The sequence below is a fragment of the Leptodactylus fuscus genome, chromosome 7, assembly GCF_031893055.1.
Source record: "Leptodactylus fuscus isolate aLepFus1 chromosome 7, aLepFus1.hap2, whole genome shotgun sequence".
Taxonomy (NCBI): domain Eukaryota; kingdom Metazoa; phylum Chordata; class Amphibia; order Anura; family Leptodactylidae; genus Leptodactylus; species Leptodactylus fuscus.
Window position 1 is genome coordinate 94887112 of NC_134271.1, and position 19468 is coordinate 94906579.

General features: G+C 41.3%; 1 protein-coding gene across 1 annotated transcript in view; it reads left to right on the forward strand.

The window, feature by feature from the left end:
• Positions 1–1281: 1281 nt before the first annotated feature.
• The window catches only part of LOC142212706 (B2 bradykinin receptor-like), a 23481-nt gene continuing 5294 nt past the window's right edge, over positions 1282–19468 (forward strand). Inside the window, exon 1 of the mRNA XM_075280692.1 lies at positions 1282–1358. The gene's annotated coding sequence lies outside the window, so the exon portion shown is untranslated. The remainder of the gene's footprint in view (positions 1359–19468) is intronic.

Consider the following 19468-nt stretch of genomic DNA (forward strand, 5'->3'; position numbering starts at 1 on the left):
GAGATTGGAGAAGGTGTGAGGGGAAGGGGTCACTACTGCAGGTTGTAGGGTGAGATGAAGAAAGTAGCTGAGAGACTTCCTCTTCTGTAACAGGTTCAAAAGATGAGAATGGACAGTCTGAAGTGCAGACAGTTAGGGGGTCCGTACTATAGTAGGTGTGGGAATCAATGCCAGCTGGAGATTGGGCAGTTATTTACTGACTGATCTTATCAATTTTGTCATGGAAATAAGTGGCCAGGTCATTTTTGAAACTTTTCACTCCTTACTCACACCCAAGGTGCAGGCACAATTTACAGACCTGTGAATGGCGCCTGCACCTTGGGAGTGAGTAAGGAGTGAAAAGTTTCAAAGAGCTTTTTAGGGTTACTGGAGAGAGAAGAAATGAGGGCGGTGAAATAGGCTTATTTGGCAAGGTAAAGGGCAGAACTATATGTTTTAAGCATATATTTCAGATAGAGGTATACGTGACTTTCTCCACAGATGTTCAGCACATGTAGAGCATCGCTGAAGAAATCGTGTCTGTGGCGTGTGCCATGGTTGCTGCCTCCTGCATTGAACTTTTCGAGTGGAGGGGGGAATCACCTCATCCAATGTACTTTTAAGGGTTTCATTATAGTGACTGGGAGCCATATTGGGGCAGGAGATTGAGGCGATGGGGGACAGAGAGGACTGTAGACTATCTGAGAGGTGCTGGGTGTTAATAGCACGTAAATTGCTATATGTATGATGCGTACATGTATCCTGTGAAGGGTAGAGAGCACTGATAGTGAGAGACAGAAGGTTATGATCAGAGAGTGGCAGAGAAGAATTAGTAAATTTAGAAACTGTGAGAAGTCGATGGAAGGCAAGATCAAATGTGTTGCCATCTACATGTGTGGCGGAAGAGGAACTTATTACAGCTAACCATTTGCTAAAACAGTATCCAGCCCAGACAATACTCTTCAAACTAAACATTCAAGACTACAGGCTGATAAATTACATATGCACTGATACATTGTGCCAAACTATCAGTGCAGGAGAGAGAGCAGTTCTATTATACTTACCTATAGCTTTTTATCATACAATAAATAAACATGCTGAATCTGGAATACTCCTTTACGGTTTATTCCCATAAAGGAAACCCCCCTTTCCCTTTATGGTTTGATCTGTTCACCTCAAACCACGACCTTATTTGTTATTTTCCTAGGGCCACATGACAGTTCTGTATAAAGCCTCTATGAGGTCCCTCCTCTAGAACAGCTAGGGGTGTGATAGAAGCACATTGACTATTTTGACCAGATCTCGGCTTCGCAAACACTGTCTGGAACTTGTCTGCTATTAATCATAGGAGCGGGTCTGCACATCTCACTATATCTAAGGTAACGCAATATTTACAGGAAATAAGGGCTGGATTTACAGCAGCATTGATGGAAAGGAAACTAGGAATATATGTCACCAAAATACATGTAGCAGTGCTGAGGTTGTCATGAAACTTTTCAGGGAACTGCAGTGTTGCTGGGATAAGCCAGGTAATGCTGCAAGTTTACACAATTCTACGTAAAGCCACAAATATCTGAATATAACAACATGCTGTGCCAAATAACAAACTCAGCTCTGCTACTGTACATATATGTGTGCTTTATGTATATCAGGGAGAGTAAAATAATGTAATGCAACTTAAAATTTGGTTTTAAAGGCAATAAAAGTTAGAATTATAAATCTCAAGCATGTTCTGGACAACGTGTGGTCATGTTTCTGATCTAATTCTCATATATTCACGTCGTTTTAAGCATTGCCAAAATGATCTGCCAATTTGTTCTCAGTTAATCTTACATACTTTAGCATGGCTGTGTATAAAGGGATTTATTACAGGTTATGCAGTATGGAATATGTCAGACGTAGTGTTGCTGAGTTTGTCAGATTTCCACAACAAGCCTTATATCACTGTACATGGTAGCATATGGGTTTTCTGGCTCACTTACTACATTATTGTTATGGAGAGATTCAGTCCATGGATGACAAGTCCAGCTCTGCTGCCTCTGTATTATCATGTTTAATCTTGGACAGTATTTTCCTGAAATTAGTAGTGATAAATAATTTACACGGTAAGTTGTCCTCACATAATAACCAACAGCGGCAGGGCGGCTGCGAAGATGTTTTATCTCTGCTGTATTGTTTTCATCACAAGAGGCATTTTATATTAAGGAAGTTTAACCATCATCCTATGCAAAGTTCTGTGGCTTTCTAATATAAGTTGCGCTACAGTTAAACTCTATGGTTGCGGCCATCGCACGGCTGCATTAATATTGACTTATGTGAATTCACATAAAATGACCATATGTTTTAATGGAGCTGAAAAATAGGAAATGTTCTATTTTCACCTGTTTCCAAGGATCCCTAAAAGACTAAAACATATGACATATGTTTGAAATGGGTATCACTCTGTCCCTTTTTCATCGCCATTCTGCATCTTGGTTGTCTGAAAAGAGCATTACTTTTGATTCTCAAGATCTTTGCTTACTGTTAGTGAACTGGAGATGAAAACATGAACTGAGGCTTGATTCACATCTGCGTTTGGGTTTCCATTTGGAGAGTTCGCTTGGGGACCCCCCCTAAATGGAAACCTAATCCACATAAAAAAGTGGTTAACTTAGGAAACCTGTGGATCCCATGGACTATAATGGAGTGCGTGTGGTTTCCACATGAAAAATGCGGAGAGAAAAGTGCTGCTTGCATGCAGAGAGGGGAATGGAATCCTGAAACGCAGATGTGAACCGAGCCTAATACTTTTTACTGCTGAGAGTTTGTTACAATTGTTTCCAATCTATACAATACCCTGTGAGCTAAACTGTGTGGATTCCATGCTGACACACAGTAGAGATATTTGTTCTTTTGTTGTCCTTAGCTCACAGAGGATTTTCTAGACAGGATAAAATTGTAAGACACCCTAAGATGTGAGAATTCTTGGATCTTTACATGGGAGGAATATGCAAATCTGTCTCCCAAGATGTAAATAGGGAGACAGTGCCTCTGTTATGCTGCCCTCTATAGGAAGCACCCTGAACATCATGCCTGACTTTCCCAGAAGCCTTTACTGCATAATGTGGGCTTTATACCAAGTCAATTTCTGAGCTACGGACGGCCGTTTCCTGGTGCTTCCTATAGCGGACAGCATAACAGAGGCATTGTCTCCCTATTTACATCTTGGGAGACAGATTTGAATATTCTTCCCATATTCCCTTGCAGTGGAGCGTCTATGGCTGTATAAGTCTCCACACACCTAATAGGTGGTTTCTTCTTAAGGAGGAACATTATCCCCATAATCTGGTCTCTCAGCCTCTCACTTCTACCAAGTCAGTTCTCTCTATGCTGGGCTGACGAGGTCCAACCAGACCAAAACGGCCGTCCGTAGCTGAGAAATTGACATGGTATAAAGCCCTCATTATGCAGTAAAGTCTTCTGGGAAAGTCGGGCATGATGTTCAGGGTGCTTCCTATAGAGGGCAGCATAACAGAGGCACTTCCTCCCTGTTTACATCTTGGGAGACAGATTTGCATATTCCTCCCATGTTTCCTTGCAGTGGAGCGTCTATGGCTGTATAAGTCTCCACACACCTAATAGGTGGTCTCTCCTTAAGGAGGAACATTATCCCCATAGATCTTTACAGTGCATTTTATAGCCTTTTCAGCCTCTTTTTTTGTCTTGCCCAAGAAGCTTTGCAGCCCCCCGCCATTTCTTTTCTTTGACAGGGTACATTGTTATCTTTATTGGAGATACCCTTCATGGCTATGGCCCTATAAAATATGCTACTATTATAAAATACACAAGGCAGGTAGGGGTCCCATTACAGTTTTTGCATTGTGGCACATAACTTTTAAGTTATGCCCCTGCATAGTGATCCGCGACATGTTTAACCCCTGTAGCTAGACCAATTTTCTGCATTTGTGCTGCAAAAAAGTGTAAATGAGATTTATTTAATCCCATCCAGTTCACTGCCAATGTAATTCACAAAGAGTTAGCAGCTGCAAACTTGTAACATGAAGCCCCAAACTAAAGAACTGTATAGTAACTGAACTGTTTAGGTGCTACTTAGGAAAGTTTAGGGAAGGTGGGTGGGGGCAATGCTCCAGGGCTGCTTTAATCATGGGTGCAATGGTGCAGCTGACCCTATGGTTGCGGGGCCCCCGACAGCCAACCACCCTGGATTGAGCGGAAAAGTCACATATTTCTCGGTGACGTCCCGCTCTTCCAGGTAACAGGCAGTGATTTCACCTCTGTGTCCTTAGAACACAGATAGAGGTGGAGTGGAGTATGTAGTATTAGCTCCATACTCCATTATTCAGGCTTCAGCTGATAATGTCTGCATCGGAGAAACGCAATGAGTGCCAAGCCACAGACATTACAGTCAGAGCCTGCAGGTCCACAAGAGTGCCTTTCGGTGAGTATTCATTTTTTTTAAATACAATTTTAACATTGGTGGTGAAGGGGTGCAGCAGACATTAAGTTATGGGGGGTATTGTGAGGCCCACTTTCAAAACATTTGCACAGGGACCCCCAATACATTAAAACAGCCCTGCATTGCTCAATATGACATCTGCTATATAAGCTATTCTCAAAGAAATCTGGCAACTAAACAGTGCGTTTCCTTCCCCCCTTTTTTACCTATGTCATCATTTTATAGTTTATAGAATATGTATAGAATTAAAATACAGAAAAAGAGAAGTCACTTTGTAAATACAGGTTATGCACCTGTGTGTCTATCACATGACCTTGGGCTGTATATCACATATCCATGGACTGATCTCAATTCACTGGAATAAGCCGAATGAATGGCAGCAAGCAGAGACCTAGAAAACTGTGAGGAATTGATGCAAAAAGTATATTGGAAAATTGAAGAATGTTTCACTATACAAACAATAACATTTGTAGGAAAGTAGGCAGTCCCTTTAATAAAAAAAATTACCACCACCCAAAAAACCCTACCCCCACCATCCTATGAGCTCAGCATCAACACATATAGCTTTGGAGATTTAAGTATACATAGTCCCCTTCACTTCCACACTTGACGCCTACGCTGATTCTCTGAAACTGTTGCTCCATTGTAATTTGAGTGTTGACACTATACCTGGTAATGTGCCCGGTATTTACATACTACAAGTGCCATTGAGTTATGTATTAGCAGGGGACTCCATGGTCTAAATACAACTCCAATGCTAAAAACAGCAGCAGCATCTCATTTTCCATTCAGTCTGCAGTAAGAGTCCAAACTGTGTGCTATATAAACAGATGTAGTGACCTGAATTTGTCACTTAGCACAACTCCTGATAAGTTATTCATTATCTTAAAGAAGTTCTTATAGGAATACTTGAAAGTGCTTCCCATACAGCACACAATGAGTAACCCTCATTTGTGTGCAGACCTCAGGCATTTGCTGACATACATAGTTCCTTGTAGTGCGGAAAGTCCTCTTCATTTAGCAAGATTTGTGGCTACAAAAGTTGCCAATGACATGGCATGCCACCACAATAGTCACAATAAACTAGGTATTACACTCAAAGTAAACAACATCAGAAAAACCATAAATCAGTATAAAAATATAGATTTATTTTGATAATACATATAAAATACATGGACAAACCTATTCAGAGATAACACAATTTTTTAATTATTTTTTTATTTCCATTTTTTATTTTCATTTTCATTATTTATTTTTCATTTGTATATCAATTCTTCACTTTTCTATATTATATATTATATTTTATTATTCATCTCCTTAGGTAATAGTATTCCTAATTTTGCACATTTACACCATCTTATTACTTGATCTTTGGTCTCATTTATACATGTGTTTATTATCTCTCTTTGTTCATAATCATTCACTATTACATATCAGCTGTGTATACCTTTTCACAGATGTTTTATTTCACTTTACACTCACTTTTTGTGTCTTTCATCAGCAAAGTTCACTTCTTGTAGGATAGGTGCTATACATTCCATCCCCTCTCTAGGCTGCGTATAGTTGTCACATGATTTCAGCAAGCTGCTTGCGGAGAGCGCATGCTCGCGCTCACTGGGGGGTCATGTGGTGCAGCCATTTTGAAAGTGAGGCTTGGTTGTTACTTGTACAGGCACGCCTCGCTATTCGGCATGTGGTTACATGATCGCTCCAAGTCTTTTGCGTTGAGCATGCACCGTAATGCAATTACAGCATCAGTATAGCTGCAGATGTCCATTATAACGGTCCAATGGGATTTAACATTAGCGGTTCCTCTTTCTCCTATTGGTAGTCGCTCTTGCCACTCTTTGATATAAAAACTCCTCCTACATTGTACTGACTCTATCCCTGGAAGAAGGCGATGCCGAAACGCGTGTCGGGTCCCGGTAGCCTACACTCCTTGGTCCTGTCACTTGACTTTAGCCACAATATGGGTAAGATCTGACTGCTTTTTATTATTCATTGTCCTTAGATCTGGGTTGTTCATCTCATATAGTAGCGGTGAGTGATACTTGGTAGGTGTTCACACTTTTGACCCTTTGTGCACCTTATGTGGCAATGGAATGTATGGCAACAAACATTTGATTTGATTTTAGTGTTCTGCTTCACTTTTCATTGCAGACTCCATGGAGGGGAAACAAACCCTTGCCCCTTATGTTCGTGGGCCATAATATTGAGCTCTTTATATTATTCCTATGCACATGCTACATTTTTTACTCTAGTATTGATATTTTTTTAATTACTATAGTGATAACTATTGCATATGGTCCGATCCCATACATCAAAACTTTTTATGGCTTTATACATATGGACATTTGGTGCGGTGGGCTATTTTTTGTATACAGGCTTGTGTTGTCATCTCTGAATATGTTTGTCCATGTATTTTATATGTATTATCGAAATAAATCTATATTTTTATACTGAGTTATGGTTTTTCTGTTGTTGTTTACTTTGAGTGTCATACTTACTTAGTTTATTGTGCAGTTTTGTGTGGTTCTAAGATATTGTGGTAAGGACACGAAGTAAGGAGTGCCCCATGTATTAGGGAGCTGACACTTGTCATTATATTTCTCTTGCTTCCCTTTGGTACTATGTTTTTGGTTTGGTGTTTATGGTGTAATTATGTGGATAAAAGGGTATGTACAGTCCTGCAAACACTTTTATAGACATGAAAGTTGTGCTTTACGATAAGGTGTGTAATAACAAGGGACCCATATACTGTTTGTGTATAGGGGCCCTCTATTGGCTGTCATTTGTTTTTAACCATGGAGATCCTTAGAGCTATAGAGAAGCTGTATAGGCAAAATGGAAGAAGATAGTTATCAAAGCTAATTAAAGTATCTTTTTTCTATGCAGTGTAATTTGCAATTGCGATAACCCTATTACCCCTTGTTCACATCTGCGTTTGGTAATCCTTTCGAGGAGTCTGCATGGGTACACCCCCGAATGTAATAACAAACGCATTGGCAAGCGGTGAGCAGTGAAAGCACATCATTGTCTATGGTCTCCGTGTGCTCTCCGCACGCTGCCCACACGAAACATGCAGACATGAAAGTAGATCACGAAGTACTTTATGTGCGGACACCGTGCAGAGAGCACATGGACCCTATTATAATCTATGGGGTCCATGTGCTTTTACTGCACACCACTTGCCAATGCATTTGGTATTCCATTCGAGGAGGTGAACTAGGAGTTACTTTGTTGCCCCTACTTTTTTACATGTTTAGTAACCTCAGAAATGTTCACATGCTCGCAGTATTCAAGTGGACTTTTTGACAAAGAAGGATAGATATTTAATTTTCATTTGTGCAATATGATAACTTAGAACTTGGAAAAGATTGGAACATTGCCTAAAATAACAGCACTCCTACAGTTTCCTTATGATTCATGTATAGATAATAATATGTTGGGTCAAGATGTTCATGCACCGCTGACAATCACATAATGTGACAAGAAAATTTAAAAATATGGATTGGGGTACACGATTGGCACAAGCAAAGGCCTTGTGCCATATATGCACCAAAATACCATCCTTCCCTGCCAGAAAACTGGCATAGAGGGACTGATAAATTCCCTCTATTCTCTATTAAATAAAAGATTTGGGAATTAGTCAGCAATACCATGAGGATACATGGAGTTTTATCTTTTGGATTACTGGGTGATGGAAGGATTGATATATGTTACTCAACTGACAAAGCGTTAGACATGTCGCACAACTGTTTTAGACTTGCGATTCTGATGATTGTGATATGTCGCCATCTAGCAGTAGCTTCAACAGCAATAATACACTACTCTGGCAGCTACACAATTATCACACACATATATGCATACAGTAGTGTTGAAAAAAATAGCAGCCTAACATCATTAACCTGATAAATCGGTAGAAGTAATATTAGCAAATAATTTACTTGTGCGTGTAGTAGAAATTAACAGAGCCAACAATATGGACATATATTCTGCTCATTCTGAGTAACTGAATCATTCATTGAAAGGGGCTTGTTGAGAAGAACTGGTGAAGACATTCATTTTGTGGAATAGCACATGTTGCACATGTTGGTTATAGTGCATTTCCTTAGGAAGTACTGGGGTCAATTGGTTATTCCAGACATTGTTCTGATGATAAACGTACTTTGTTTACAAAGTTTATTGGAAAAGGAAAATCCTATAGAGAAGTGCCAGGTATTCTAGACTGCTTGGCTAACGTGACCTCTAATGCCTTGAAGTGGCAACCAAAACCTGAAAGACGAGGATGGAAGCGGGGAAACAGTGTTCGAACTTATCGAAGAATTTCCAAAATGACAAAAGTTCAGCCAATGCTCAAATCACCTCCAAATAGATGAAAGATGATCTGAAGTTCCCAGTCAGTACCTCTACGATCAGAAGACCATTAACTGAAGCAAAGTTACCAGCAACACATGTCCTGAATAGGTAGAAACACATTCACTGGCCCAAAGAGTAATGGCGCAACATTTTGTGGTCTTACGAAACAAAGCTCTTATTGGGTCTAGTGTGCACAAGTAGTCTGTATGACAAGCCCTGAGCACTGAATTCAAGCCACAGTACACTGTGAAGACAGTAAAGCATGGAGGGGCAAGAATCATGACATGGGGACGTCTCTCATACCATAGTGTTGGGCCTATTTGAACACTGCAATGACCCAAAACACACCAGTAAGCAAACAAAGTGTTGGCTACAGATAAACAGGATTTGAGATAATAATCACCAGCTATTGCTCTGACCTCAATCTCATAGAGAACTTCTCGGGTGACATAAAAATGTGGTTTATGAGGTAAAACCAAAAAATGCAGAACTGTGTAATAGAGTCTTATATTCTGGCTCAGAGGTGGCAGAAGTTACAACACAAATGTGAAACCACTAAAAATGAATTTAGTTATTCCGAGGAAGTAAATTAAAGTAAAATCTAAAACATCTTTCAGTTTATACATTTTTACATTATTACATTTTTGAGCATTTATAGAAATAGTGATAGCAGTATATCTAAGGATTAAAAGGTTTTATCCAGACATGCATCTGCATTTTTTTTTTTTTTTTTTTTTTTTTAGGAAGATCTCTTATAAAAGTGCCTATGCACTTAGATGTCCTGTATACCCGCTATGGATTTGGTGGGGGAAATATGCTGGTGTGAACTCCATTCTCTTCATGCAAAGCACACGTTTGGCTAAGTGCACGTGTATGGGGGAGTTGGAGGAGATAGCTACTGGCTGAATGAGTATTTGGCCAGCAGCTGTGGTGACTTACATACAGCCAATTCAACCTTCAGTTTCGATGCAGACCAACGCTAAAACACCACGAGGTAGAATCAACTTTTTTCCCGCAGTACTTTTCATAGAAAATTTGCAGAGGCTTCTTCCTGCTTCAATCCTAGCTATATGGAAACCACCAGCGTTTCCGTAAGTATAATTGACATGCTGCAATTTCCAAAAACGCAACAGTTTTGGAAATTGTAGCGTGTCCGCTGTGCGCATTTTACTGCACTATGGGGATGGGATTTGCTAGACAGTGACTAAACAGTAACTGTAAAATGCCAATTTTTTCTTTCTGTGGCGTTTAAGCCGCTGGCAAACCACAGCGTTTACGCCACATGGGGCCCCACAGCCTTAGAGAGAAATAATTCTTCCCCGGCTCCTATCTGCTAATCAGAATAAATCCCTGGATCAATAACCCATCTCCAGAAATCTAGCAATTACCTGTAATAATTTCCCTTCTTGAACTATTTTATTCCCCATTACAACTATCCCTGGCATCGAATTCCATAGTCATACAGCTCTTACAATAAAGAACCCCCTTTTATGTCTGTGTAGAAACCTTTTTTCCACTAAATAGGGGATGCCACCTGTTACAGTCCTAGGAATGAAGAGATCTCTATACTATATACAGTATATTTGGACATAGTTATTTGTTTACCCTGTTTTAACTAATTAATCCTATTTTTAATAATCTTCCTGAGTGCTATAGTCAGCCCATTTATTCCTTCAGTACATGTTCAGGCTCTATTACATCTTTCTTATATGTAATATTCCATCTGCAGCCTTGAAAGTGATTTATAAAGTGACAGAGCTATGTTTGTGTCATGGCATCCCTTTTGATGCACCCCATGAACTCATTTGCTTTGGCAGCAGCTGCCTAGTACTAGCTACTACAGTCTAGATTACTAACAGCTAAAATCCCTACTTCCTTTTCTATGTCTGTTTTACCAAGATTGTCCCATTTAGTAAGTCATCTTGGCATGTATTACGTCCTCTGATGTGCATTGCCTTACATTTGTAATCGCCCATGGTGCCTTAACTGGCCTGTCCATTACAACAGCCTACCCAAGGGCAAAAACAGGGCAGTCAGCTCTCTGCTTCTCCACATTAGGTCTGAAGAAGCACGGGTCCAAGGTTGCGTTGTCAACTGTGCTTTATTGAGGTGTCATCAGATATTAACAGTAGAGATGAGCGAACAGTGTTCTATCGAACACATGTTCGATCGGATATCAGGGTGTTCGCCATGTTCGAATCGAATCGAACACCGCGTGGTAAAGTGCGCCAAAATTCGATTCCCCTCCCACCTTCCCTGGCGCCTTTTTTGCACCAATAACAGCGCAGGGGAGGTGGGACAGGAACTACGACACCGGGGGCATTGAAAAAAATTGGAAAAAGTAATTGGCTGCCGAAATCAGGTGACCTCCATTTTAGACGAATAGTGGATTTCAAATCCGGGTCATATGAGAATGTGAACTTTGTGACTATGAGACAGGGATAGCTGTACAGGCAGGGATAGCTAGGGATAACCTTTATTTAGGGGGGAATGTTATTAAAAATAACTTTTTGGGGCTCTATCGGGTGTGTAATTGTGATTTTTGTGAGATAAACTTTTTCCCATAGGGATGCATTGGCCAGCGCTGATTGGCCAGAGTACGGAACTCGACCAATCAGCGCTGGCTCTGCTGGAGGAGGCGGAGTCTAAGATCGCTCCACACCAGTCTCCATTCAGGTCCGACCTTAGACTCCGCCTCCTCCAGCAGAGCCAGCGCTGATTGGCCGAATTCCGTACTCTGGCCAATCAGCACTGGCTAATGCATTGTATTGGCGTGATGAAGCAGTGCTGAATGTGTGTGCTTAGCACACACATTCAGCTCTACTTCATCGGGCTAATAGAATGCATTGGCCAATCAGCGCTGGCCAATGCATTCTATTAGCTTGATGAAGCAGAGTGTGCACAAGGGTTCAAGCGCACCCTCGGCTCTGATGTAGCAGAGCCGAGGGTGCACTTGAACCCTTGTGCACCCTCGGCTCTGCTACATCAGAGCCGAGGGTGCGCTTGAACCCTTGTGCACACTCTGCTTCATCAAGCTAATAGAATGCATTGGCCAGCGCTGATTGGCCAATGCATTCTATTAGCCCGATGAAGTAGAGCTGAATGTGTGTGCTAAGCACACACATTCAGCACTGCTTCATCACGCCAATACAATGCATTAGCCAGTGCTGATTGGCCAGAGTACGGAATTCGGACAATCAGCACTGGCTCTGCTGGAGGAGGCGGAGTCTAAGGTCGGACCTGAATGGAGACTGGTGTGGAGCGATCTTAGACTCCGCCTCCTCCAGCAGAGCCAGCACTGATTGGTCGAGTTCCGTACTCTGGCCAATCAGCGCTGGCCAATGCATTCTATTACCCCGATGAAGTAGAGCTGAATGTGTGTGCTTAGCACACACATTCAGCTCTACTTCATCGGGCTAATAGAATGCATTGGCCAATCAGCGCTGGCCAATGCATTCTATTAGCGTGAACTGAGTTTGCACAGGGGTTCTAGTGCACCCTCGGCTCTGCTACATCAGATTGCTACATCTGATGTAGCAGTGCCGAGTGTGCATCAGATGTGTAGTTGAGCAAAACTGACTCAGCACTGCTAAGTCTCTGCATTCGCATAGGAATGCATTGGCCAGCCTTCGGCCAATCAGCGCTGGCTCTGCCGGAGGAGGCGGAGTCTAAGGTCGGACCTGAATGGAGACTGGTGTGGAGCGATCTTAGACTCCGCCTCCTCCAGCAGAGCCAGCGCTGATTGGTCGAGTTCCGTACTCTGGCCAATCAGCACTGGCCAATGCATTTTTATGGGGAAAAGTTAGCTTGCGAAAATCGCAAACTGACAGGGATTTCCATGAAATAAAGTGACTTTTATGCCCCCAGACATGCTTCCCCTGCTGTCCCAGTGTCATTCCAGGGTGTTGGTATCATTTCCTGGGGTGTCATAGTGGACTTGGTGACCCTCCAGACACGAATTTGGGTTTCCCCCTTAACGAGTTTATGTTCCCCATAGACTATAATGGGGTTCGAAACCCATTCGAACACTCGAACAGTGAGCGGCTGTTCGAATCGAATTTCGAACCTCGAACATTTTAGTGTTCGCTCATCTCTAATTAACAGCAGTCGCTGATGGCTGGCTGACATTAAAAACAGTTCCGAGGTAGATTCAGAGAACACAGATCAGTTTCTAAATGGCTTCACAGGACACAATAGTAACCTTGCATCAGCATAGGAGTTGCAGGTACACATCAACCTTACTGCTTGCAGAGAGGTCACGCTCAGCTCACAAAAGTCCGGCTACTCCAGGCATAAACTAGGCTTGCTAGAGGTATTTCTCTTACTATACAGACATTGTTAGTCACTGTATCGAATATGCAATGAGAATGTCTTTGGCATGTGAGCGGAAACTCGAGCAAATACAGGGAGAACAAACAAACTGCTTACAGATGTTGTTCTTGGTCAGATTTGAACCTAGGATTCCAATACTGAAAGGCCAACAATTGTGTCACCATATAAATGCTTGGGTTCCAGAAAAGTAACATGGACCCCCAATGCAAAAGCTGTACTAGTCCACTGACCCTCCTATAATACATTGTTTATAGTGTTGATCTCCTCGGAATGGGAGGAGACATTCAAGATCTTAATCTGATACACAGAAATGTACAGTGAATGATTACTGCATGCAGTAAAAGACAGAAACAATGGCAGAGATAATACCTGTACTAGGAAGAAGAAGTACAACTTCTACTCCATGTTCATTTTTGGAAGGCAGGCTAGGCAGTAGACACACTGATAGAGTGTCCTGAATTTTTCTTTAAATTCTGTTAATTTACTTTCTGCCACCACAATGTTGATGTGGCATAACCCGCAGGATAATCCAGGTTTTTTTCTGCCTCCCAAAGTTTTCTCAGGGTTATAGAATCCATTCCAAGTTAGATATTCTAGCCTGTTCAGCTGGTAGGCCAGGCACGTCGATTGCATGTCCCAAATCTCTCTTCAGATTCTGTCATTATCAGTCATTGGTGCTGCATCTGCTCCTATAAAAGGGACTTTTTTTTATTTTTATGAAGTGAATACTTTATCACTTCACTTTTCAAGTGGCAGACAGTGTGCCACAATTTTTCTTTAAATTCTATAGTTCCCAATGCCATTTGCCACTGCCTATGGCAAACAACCCCACTATTGCTTCTTCCAATACTAATACAATGTTGGTGTGGTATTCTGTTCCCCTGATAGGATAATTTTTGGTAGCTTCTTTTTTGAAATGCCAATTCTTCATCAATTTTCATCTAGGCTCACACAGTCACTTTGTCTCTCATTAACAATAAACCTCCAGTACTTACAAGCCATCAGGATGGGCTAAATTTTCTACAAAACCAATGCGTTTTGAAATCTAATGGTTCATGTGTGTCTAAAAAACCACAGGCAAGCATATTTTCCACAAATAAAAGGGCAATTTTTGGAGGGTTTTAGATGTGAACATGCATAAAAGCGAGTAGCAGTGGTTTGTATCCACTACTTACAATATGTTTTTCTATAGACATACATATCACTTTCACTTTGAATAAGTTTAGCTGTGTTTGCTTACAGAGCACGATATTGGCTAGATAAGTTCCTAGGAGCCCTCAGAGTGTTCTACACAATGTTTTAAGACATTTTGAGGTGTAATTTGTACCAAACTTGTTCGACCCTAAACAAAGTTTGAACCAGAGTCAACGGAACATGAAATGAAACAAATCTTGAGAGATTTGCTCAATGTCTAGTTGATACTCCGTTCAGTATCAACTTTTGACATCCCCCTTCCTTAGGCTGGATTCACACTACCATATGTCACTCACATCCAAGCTTTATAGTACACTGTACAATGGCCAAATCTATCAATATATCTGTCAGTCTGTCTGCCTATCTAGCTATATATCTATCTATCCATCTATCCAGACTATGTGCAATCTGCATGTAGGTTCCATCAGGTCTTTCAGATGCCGTAAAAAAATAAGAAAAAAATGGTACAGCATGCGGCTCTATTCTGTCCAGTCAAATGATGGACACTATGATGGAAACACATGGACCCCATTATAGTCAAAAGGGTCTATTGGTGTCTGTCATATGAAAGATTAGACACTGCCATTAATTACATTTTTATATTCCAAAAAATGTAAATAACAGCACATAATAGACTTAGGTAGATAATATAAAACATATTATACTGGGTATGATCCCAGATAGCTAGAGAGAGATAGAAATAGATGACCAATAGATGAATAGATAGAGAATAGATAAATAAATAGATAAATAATGTAGATGGATTGATAGGTGATAGATACTGTAGATAGATAGATGTTACAGTTCTGTGAATATTTTTAAATATAATATTTTTAAACGACAGGCCTGCTAGTCTGCAAGGCACTGCAGCGAGGTCCACAGGCCCAGATGGGCGGCTGTAAGGTCTGAACAGTGTGCTACCAGTTAAACTGCACTGGCAGTCATGTGGCGCGGTACACAATGTGGACAAGCTGCAACAACACCCTGCCAGTTAACCTCACTGGACAGGTGAACAGTACAGCTGAAACAGCAAGGCGGCCAAGGGTTAAAGGGGTATTCCCAGTCTTCACTGCTGTAAAATCTTCTTTCTTCCTGGTTTCTTGTATCATTTGGTGGGCAGGGTTTCACATGAAACCTGCCGTTTGGCCCCACCCCCAAATTAGCATGTAGCTCCACCCACATCATAGGCTGAAGGGCCTGTGATGTCATCAAAGGTCCTTAAACAACACTATATGCACAATATTGGACTATGAAGTACAGGCAAGAGCAACTCCATTCTGTGTTACATACAGAGACTGCCTGTCTCTGCCATAATGAACACAATTGAATTAGCTAGCCTGATAACTGGGAGAACAGAAGAAATGAAAGCAGCTCCTCTATCTGAGTGCAGGACCTAGGTCACATGGTGTAGACACAGGATTAGCTAGAAACACAGGCTCGCTCCTGTGCACTTAGCCCCTCCTCCCTCCCCTGAGAGCAGCAGATACATCACTTGACTTTTGAGCAGATAAGTCAAGGGCTGTGTCAACAATGAATTGAATAAAGTAAGATAGTGGACAAACAAAGCATTTTTGCTGAAGCAATGTATTTAGGAAAAGTCTTACATCCACGTTAACAAGCAGTATTGATAGGATCCTTGTGATGGGACAACCCCTTTAACCTTCACCCCAGGTCAGCAACAAAACATGCTCCTGCAACAGCTAGGAGCTACAAAGTGAGGAGACAGTTAAATGGCTACTGATTCCCACTGGCAGGGCCAAGGAATCCTACCTAAATCCCTAGAGACTGTTCCTACCATTAACTGGAACCTAGCCCTAACCTCCTGTCTCAAGGTCAAAATGTGAGCACCGGGCGGGCGTTGGCTCACACCATATAAAGGCTAGTCCCCTCCCAAGAGGGCGGTGGCCATGATGTCACCGATCATGCTCAATATGGGCAAAACGGGACTTAGCCTCTGAGCGGCTCCAAAATGTCTGAGCATGCTCAGTAGGGAAAGACTGGCACTTAGCCTCTGAGCGGCTCCAAAATGTCTGAGCATGCTCAGTAGGCCGAATGCTGGACTTACACTCCAGACACCTCACTACCCGAGGCCGAGGGCAAGTTAGATTGACCCGCAGGTGGCGCTGTGCGCTGAGAGAGAACCCTGCGGGACCCAATCCTAACAATAGATAGATAATAGATAGATAGATAGATAGATAGATAGATAGATAGTTTTGTAATAAAACACAAGATCTCTGCGGCACATAAAACAATAGAACCTCCTAAACACACTTTGCAGGAGTAGTTGCACAGCCCTGACCTCACCGTCATGAAGGGGTAGTTACATCCTATTGTAAGTTCACTGTTCTACCATTCCAAGCAGGCGGTGCAGGATGTGGCAGGATAAATGTCTCTCCATGTGTCCTGTGAATCTGCCAGTGTCTTCTCTGGGGAAGCAGCAGGATTCGCCTTCCATTGTTTAGATGGAAACTATATGTGTGTCAGGACAGGAACACTTCTGAAAACTTTGAAGTGTTTTGCAAAAATTCTGGAACTCAGATTGTGATAGCGTCCAATATAAATGTACTATAAGTGGGGTCTTCCGATAACTGACATCCACTTGTTATCATTATCTAGTTCCCTGACCTTACAAACCAAGTTTTCCAAAGATTAAATAATGTCACAAAAACATCAAAAGAGATCAACACAAATTATTTCCAATAACACTGTTCTCTGCATGGGACCTCTCTTGGACTAAATGGGAAGTATGCAGCATTGTAGAAGGGGTTTACATTATGATATGTGGGATATTTGAGGTGTTGTTTGGTATATATGTAACTCTGTATGGGGCATATATTACACTGTATAGGATTAGAATAAGAAATCTGTTTTCTTTCCAGATTCCGATGATTTTGGTACCGTGAGCAGAGACTCTAATAGATGTCTATTTAAATAAATAAATATATATAGTTTTATATGGCTATATTTTTATATACAATGGCTTGCAAAAGTGTTCATCCCCCTTGAACTTTTCACATTTTGTCACCTTACAAGCACAAACTTAGATGGAAGAAAATCTGTTGGAGGCTGCAAAAGACTTGAGACTGGGAAGGAGCAAGACGAAGACCCTAAACATACATATATCGCACTTTTCAGAGTTTTGATTACAATTTTGAAAACCATGTATAATTTTCTTCCACTTCACAATGATCTTCTACTTTGTGTTGTCTGTCACTTACAATCTCAATAAAATACATTTAAATGTGTGGTTGTAAGGTGACAAAATGTGAAAAAGTTCAAAGGGTAGGACTACTTTTACAAGCCACTGATATACGTGGCATATCAGATGGCTTCATTTCAAATAAATGACATCATATTGATTTATTTATGAATTTAGTTAAGGACATATATTTGGATTTGCATTATATAAGGGCACTATTTATTGATTGGTTGGAGGGTTTATTTTCACTCCATACTCTCTTATTAACAACTGTTTCGTCGAGCTGTACTACTAGGACCAGTCTATGGACAAGTGCGTCACTGTTTCTGAAGAAAAAAAACAGATCCTCTTTCTCTTCTCAGACCCCCTTTTAATGTGTAGTGGTGTCTCCATAGGTTTTCCCTACAGGATTAGATTGACATGATTAAATATATCCGAATTCCACCCAGCCCCATCCTCTGAAAATCTCTAGTAATTCTCAGTGTATTTGTGTTAGATTTTGCTCTGAAAAGCAGTCATAATCCCAAAAATATGCAGATAAGGAATGATGAGAAGTCTGAAAACTACTTTTTATGCCATATTAGGAAGTGAGGAGCTGCATCCTCACAGTCAGCGCTTTGGTCAGTGATTTGCATTAGTGGTTGTGAGCCAAAACCAGAAGCAGAGACTACACTGAGGTCCGGTATAATGTAAATATTTTCATCTGTTCTCAAATTTCCACCTGTCCTGGTTTTGGCACAAAATCATGTGCAAATCATTGACCAAACTAATGATGTGTGAATAAGGACCAAAGGCATTGAGAGGCTTCAGTTGTTGGCTCCATTCTCCCCTTTGGTATCATAAGTGGTAGGTTTAAAGCACAAATGAAGATAGATGATACCTTTAATGTAGGGGGATAGTGAAGAAAATTTAGGCTAGGACCCCATGGGACGACCCGCAGCTATAAAGCGCTGCGGGAAAAACCGCGGGGAAAAAACGAATTGCGGTTCTTCCAACAGTGATTTAAACAAAAAGTTTGTGGAGTTTTCCTCTGCAGACTTTCTGTTACAATTATAGCTACAGGGAAGCCACTGGTGTTTCTGTAGATATAATTGACATGCTGTGATTTCCAAAACCGTGATGGTTTTGGAAATCGCAGCGTGTCCGTGCTGCTGTTTTTACCGCAAAGTGGGCATGGGATTTGCAGGAATCCCATCCACTTTGCAGATACTGTGAAATGCTGCGATTTTTCCCTCTGTGTTTCTGAACAGAGACCAGAACCCAGCATAATAATGATAGTCTATCCTAAAGATAACCAGCTAACCTCATTAATTCAAAGATATGTCGTTCCCATTCAACTTCTTATCCGCCATCTTCTGTTGCTGTGTGGCTTTGGTGACATCCCTGCTAGTCATGTCATCATGCTTCTATGACGAGTGAAGAATAACCTACATCATATTAAGGATATCTAAGAATATATCAAAAACATCATATTACATAATCATTCCTCAGCCACCAAGTCAGTGTAATTCTTGATTCAACTGCCAGCTATTGTAGGAGCAAAGGAAAAGGGATGCTCCGGTGAGTCAATGTTCAAGCTATTATGGAGCCCAGTATAAATGGAAGTGTAACTGCACTTTGTAAAACTTCTGACATGTTATAGAGACATGTTATACGTTAAGGGGTAAAAGCGCATAACCAACTAGTGTTTTGGTTGCAGATTTTTCAGTATTTTTTTGAGCCCAAGGTAAGGGTGAATGGAGCAAGGAAATATAGAAAAATTTCCTTTCCAATTTGCCCCACCACCCACTGCGTGGGACTGTGTCCGGGTAAGAGCTGCAATTGGCCTGGTGGGCTCCTGCCTGTAGTCTAATATTTCCACCAGATGTGCGCCAAGTCACCATTTTTATACTTCTCTAAACCTAAAGTAGTTTATAGATTCTTGCTCCTCTTCAGCACAGAGCTAGGTA